At 42.4% G+C, this 5,948-nt stretch overlaps 1 non-coding gene across 1 annotated transcript; it reads left to right on the plus strand.

Moving 5' to 3' along the window:
• The first annotated feature begins 996 nt into the window (after positions 1-996).
• LOC142174054 (small nucleolar RNA R71) lies at positions 997-1,103 on the plus strand. Its single transcript, XR_012703411.1, has one exon. It is a non-coding gene; the product is annotated as a small nucleolar RNA R71 (small nucleolar RNA).
• The last annotated feature ends 4,845 nt before the right edge of the window (positions 1,104-5,948 follow it).

Genomic DNA, 5,948 nt, shown 5'->3' on the forward strand with positions numbered 1-5,948 from the left:
CCGTACTTCTCCTTACCCTTGTCAACTTGTGCTTGTTCAATTACAACCTCGGTGAGATCTACTGACTCATTTGCCTCTAATGTAACAGGAGTAGTTGGCGTAGTCTCTCTCCCAAATTAAGCAACTTCTTGCTCTCTGTCTAAATCTCTTCCATTCCTGAGACCCACTGCCATTAGCTTATTTGGGTTCTGTTTCCTTGGGTTAATATTTGTATCTGTAGGCAATGTTCCTTGTGGGCGGTTGTTCAAGGCCATAGACAGTTGTCCCAATTGAGTTTCAATGCCTTTGATTGCTGAATCATGTGCTGCTAACTTTTCTTGTATTTTACCATTTGTTCCAATGAGTTGTTGCAGCATACCCCTCATTTTTACCATGTTGTTGTCATGTTGTTGATGAGGTGGTTGGTAGGCCAATTGTTGCTGGTGCTGTTGATTATAGCCCTGCTGCCTTTGATAAGGCACAACTTGACCTTGTGGTCGTGCGCCTACAGAATTGGGGTAGTGTTGTGGCAAGTTGGGTCTGTATTGATGGTTTGGTGCCGGTCCCCATTGTTTCCCACCTTGCCTCTGACCTCTAAAATTATTGACATAATTCATGTCTTCTCTGAAGCCCTGGTTGTCATTCTCTCCACTCCACTAGCACACATATGACTGTTTTATGCAAGGAGTGCACAATCCTTCATTTGTTGTATCAATAATGTGCACTTGCTTTGTACCCATCTCATCAATTTTCTTTGTCAGTATGCTCATCTGAGTCATGAGAGTGGCTATGTTCTCTGCATGGGAATTTTTTGGGTCAAGAGCAACAGAATGCACTATTGGTGTAAGTGTCGTACCTCTAGCCATTCAGCCTGAATTTTGATCCATCTTGTCAAGAAGAATCTTGCACTCTGTGAATGTCTTGCTTAAAAATGTACCCCCAGCTGAAGCATCTACATTGTCCTTCAAACTGTCTGCTAAACCCATGTAGAATCTCTGTCCCAGTATCTGATCTGGAATGTCATGGTGTGGACACTTCACTAGCATACCCTTGAACCTCTCCCAGGTTTCTTGCAAGGTCTCAGTTGGTTTCTGCCTGAACTGTAATATCTCATTAATCTGCCTTGCAGTCTTGTTGGGAGGATAAAACTTGTTTAAGATCTGTTTGACTAATTCTTCCCAGGTGGCAATGGAGTTTATTGGGAGCGAATTCAGCCAAGTTTGAGCCTCTCCAGTCACAGAGAATGGAAACAGTAATAGCTTGATGGCTTCAGGAGTCACATTCGGCTGTCTTTGGGTCACACATATTGATAGGAAATTCTTCAGATGTTGTTGTGGGTCTTCCATGTATGACCCGGAGAACAGTCCCTTATTTTGCAACAGATGCAGCATATTGTTGGTGATCTGGAATGTCTCCGCTTGTATCTGAGGTACAGCAATGGCGGTGACTAGGTTATCAGTAGTTGGTTGTTACCAATCATAAAGAGCAGCTTCTGGCACAAGAGGTGCCACCACTCCATTGTTTGGGTCAACCCGATTATTTTGATTGTTTTCGTTGATATCATCCATGTTGTCCATTTTAATTTCGAGTGCGTGTTTTTGTTGTAACTGTTTGTTCTTCTTGTTGGCTCGATTTAATGCCCTGAATGCTTTCTCAGGGTCTGAGAGTCCTTCAAAAAGTTCACCAGTCCTCGAAGAGCTTCTAGGCATACACCTGAGTCACAGGAGAATTCAAACATGAGAATTTCAATGGAAATATTTAAATACCATAAGAAATTGATCTAAACTAAGAATCCTAGCAATTCTTCTAAGTTGTAATAAATAACACTATTAGTTCCCCGGCAACGGCGCCAAAATTTGATCACGCCCAACTATGCCTTGTAAAAAGGACTAAGCGATCGCTGCAAATATAACCCGGTTCAAGTCCGGAGTCGAATCCCACAGGGAACTAACTTATTTACTACAACTTTAAATAATGCTAATGATAAGCTCAGACAACTTTCGGATGCAAGAGTTTTATGAATAATCAGTGGAATTTATTAGCTAAGGAAAAATGATAATAAAATTAGCACTAATCAAGACTAAAATTGAATTCAAGGGTAAAAGGATCTAGGGCTATTGATTTCCCCAATTGCCGGATTAATTCTTAACTCTTTGGCTATAATCTCGCTGTCATACTCTATGAGGATTATGAGTTTCGGGCTACCGTAATTATCTCTCGATCAATTACGATAATTTACTAGAAGCATTCTTAACTACTCTAGTTAACAATTTATGCAACTCAGAATTATCCCACCAAAGCTTCGTTATTTCTAACCCCCACTTTTAAATTCAAGTAATTAATCTCTTAACTTACCCAAAAGTGGTATTGTTCAACAACAATCTAACCAAGTGTTCTTTCTCAAGCAACACAAGGTAACTAGACACGATTAATCAAGGGCCCTTTCAATTAACCACAATACAATACGTAGTTGAACAATCATAGAACAAACACAGGTCGATTATAAGAAAATAAAGTCAAGATTTCATCCAACAATTGGTTCCATCAACCCTAGATAATAGATTTAGCTACTCATACTAATGGAAAATAAATTACTGAAATAATTCATAATTAACAAATAAAAGTATGAAGAAGAAGATGAAAACTCTTAGGAAATTATTCGTCTTCTCTCTCTTGTTCTTGCCTCTAAAATCTTCTAAAACCAGCTATATCTGACTTCTGGGCGAGTTTAGGCTTCATATAGGTTTAGGTTAGTCACCTAAGAAATTACATAATTAACCCTGCGTGTTTGGCTTTCGTCCGCCCGTCCGCGGCCGCGGATCCGACAGCGGATCCGGCCGCGAATTTTCACTGCCTCACTGCCTTGAGTTCGCGGACCAATTCGCGGCCGCGCACCTGGAGGGGTCGTCTCTCTTGCTTTTCTCGCTCCTTTTCGACCGGGCTAACCTTCGATTGGCCTTTCACACTCCATGTTGACTTCAAAACACTCGTTAGCTCCCTCCTAACTCGGAGTAGCTCCTGCAAAGCATCAAATTCTTAATTAAAGCATTTTGTTATCTTTTAGCATTCAAATATCAATAAAGTGCGGCTAAATTAGCGCGTAAGTAGTGTCTAAATTGCATAAATATAGCCTACTATTAGGGGGTTTGAGGAGAAAAGGAAAATGTAAATTTTCATTATTAGTATAAGGTTTCAAATCACATGCCACAGCCCAACATGTATTGTTGACCTCACAAGGCTTGTACAGGTTATGCCAAAACCAATAAGTATTGTCCATTTAGCCCTAACAAACTGTTTACCCTAAAAATTGAGTAACAATTAAACTTATATTGTGGTTTTAAGGATATGTGATTTGAACCAGCACTAATTCATAAACAACGAATTTAAATAGATAAATTGGACAATAAAATAAATCAAACCGGTCTGCAAACAATTCCTCGACCTTGATTCAAGATAGTCTCGAGGTTAGTTAATAAGAACAGCAGAGGATGGAACAAGCAGTGATGAACAGTAAGTAAGACAAAGAAAGTAGCATATATGTGTATTTTTATCAGTGAATCATGCGTGTTTACAAGCGAATATGATCTCTCTTTATATAATAGAAGAATCCTAAATAAGGTACAACTCTACTAACGGAAGTAGATCCCATAATTGGCGTTAATAACCGCTTTGATTTGATATGTTCCAGGATTTCTGCCCTGACTTTCGACCGGTCACTAATATCTCGCCATTCTGTTATTACACTTTACTCGAAGTCAATCATGCTCGATCTCGATTACTGCTGGCTTCGATCTCAATGGACACTTCGATCTCCAGGTGTGATGTTCTATCTTCGAGCTCGAGCCCGATCTGTTATAAGGTTACCCTCGAGGCAACTCCCCTACCAACGAAATCGGATATGCCCGATTTCGACCGTATATAGATAGTCCCCTCGCTTTTTGGAGTGTAACAAGAAGAAACGAATTTGAGACTTCGATTTAACACTTCGATCAATTATGACGTCAATATCGTGACATAAGCGACAGAAGCGATTGAAGCGTAGCGTCTGTACAGTTCCCAAAGTCATTAATTAACGCCAGTTGATGGTCGACCGCTAGTGCTTTCAAACCATCAAAGTGGCTATTATAAATAGACCTCTTTCATAATTTTTTCAAACTTTACTTTCAAACTTCTTCTAATCTTCAAAAGCTATTTTATTCTCTTCAAGTTCATCAACTTTGTCGGGTTTCGTTTGCCAATCTCTTATTAAAATGCAAATTCCGCCTTTTCCTTCCTTAAACCTCATATAGCAATGGCAAAAACATCAAAGACCGTTACTCAAGAAGAAAAGGCCTCCTTGTCACGATCGGCCGGTGGTAAAACACCGGTGGAGCCACATATCGAAGAGTACATCCCCGGTCCATGTGAACTTACTTCCGATTTTAAAGTTGAAAAACCCTCTTCGGTTCCTAGCCGATGCGAGCCCATGTCTAGATACATCTATTCGATATCCGAAGGCGATCTCGAGTAGGTGAAAAAGGACTACGACTGGGAGAATAAAGAGGTGGTGATTCCTACCCCCGATGAGGACATCACCACTTATGTGAAAGGGTTTTAAGTGTATATACTTACCCTTTCACACTAGGTTCCGTCGATCCCGTCATAATCGACTTCTGCTGCCAATACCAGGTAACCCTAGGCCAGATCTACCCCTCTTTTTGGTGTATTATCATTTTGCTCAGATTCTTTTCAAGCAAGATCGAGGGGATGTCTTTCACCCCCGATCATCTCATTAGGATATACAGCCCCCGTCTTTATCGGGGAGGACTGATAAGGCTTCAGCGCCGGGCCACGAAGGTGCTATTCTCGAGCATAGGCGAGGACAAGGACTGAGGATGGATGTGCCGGTTTGTCCGAGTTAGGACCTCCAATTTAATCTCCGCCGAGAAGATGTCATTCCCCGAAGAATGGAACATGAAGCGTAAGTAGAACTTCACCGATAACGTTTGATTACCTGTTATGTTTCTTTTACCTCTTCTCATCTATATTCTTCTTTATGGTGCAGCTTCCCTCTGGTTTCCTGGTGCAGTCCCGGACCTTGTAGGTTAGGTTCGACAACTGGTTTCAACCTCCTCGTATGTTGAGCGCTCGTGGCGCGATTTGGCCAAGGGTCGATGGGAGGCCAAAAATCATGGTAAGTTCCTTTGTACGTGTTTGATGATTTCCTGTAAAATACTTCTTTTCAACTTGATTTCTTCTTATACGTGTCTTGGAGATAATGTCGTCATAAGGCCACCTCCCCTCGGGAAAGATGAAGCCCCGAAGCCGACCAAAGATAAGAAAAGGAGAAGGGCCTCGACTCCACATACCTCAAAGCCCAAGAAAAGCAAGGCTCGAAAGTCGAAGACTGATCCCTCTGTTCTGTTTGCCGATGTAGCCCAAACGCTATGAGATGAGGACGAGGAGGGAGAAGATGCCGACTGCCTGCTGGTGGCTCGAAAGAGGAAAAGCGTCGAAGCTTCGATAACTGCTGAACCAGTGACGGTCGAGGAGGTTCAGCCGCAGATCTAGGTGATCTCTGGGGAAGGTTCGAACAGAGTCCCCGAGTCATCGGCTATTGATGACGCCTCCTGTCGTGATGAGCAACCGACGGGTGTGCCTGAAGGGTCTAGTTCTGAAGCCCTTCAAAGAGAAGATAATGCCCCGAGTGACTCGCTCAGGGCAATTAATATCGATGATTCACCGCCCGATCCCACATTCTCTGAGGGGCAATTTCGGGATACCTGGTCCATGGGAACCCCCGAAGGGGACAAGGGGGACGTCCCCCGAAGGGGACAATATATTTCGTGGTTGCTTCGCAGGGGTCGATGATGTTTCCGACCTTGACGCATCACTCATTTTTTATGAGGCTCAGCGGCATCTGAACCAAGTGAGTTTTTAGCCCATGCTACCATGCTTGCGTTTGTTCTTATTTCTCTAAGTCTGATTTC

Source organism: Nicotiana tabacum, chromosome 2 (assembly GCF_000715075.1).
Source record: "Nicotiana tabacum cultivar K326 chromosome 2, ASM71507v2, whole genome shotgun sequence".
NCBI lineage: Eukaryota > Viridiplantae > Streptophyta > Magnoliopsida > Solanales > Solanaceae > Nicotiana > Nicotiana tabacum.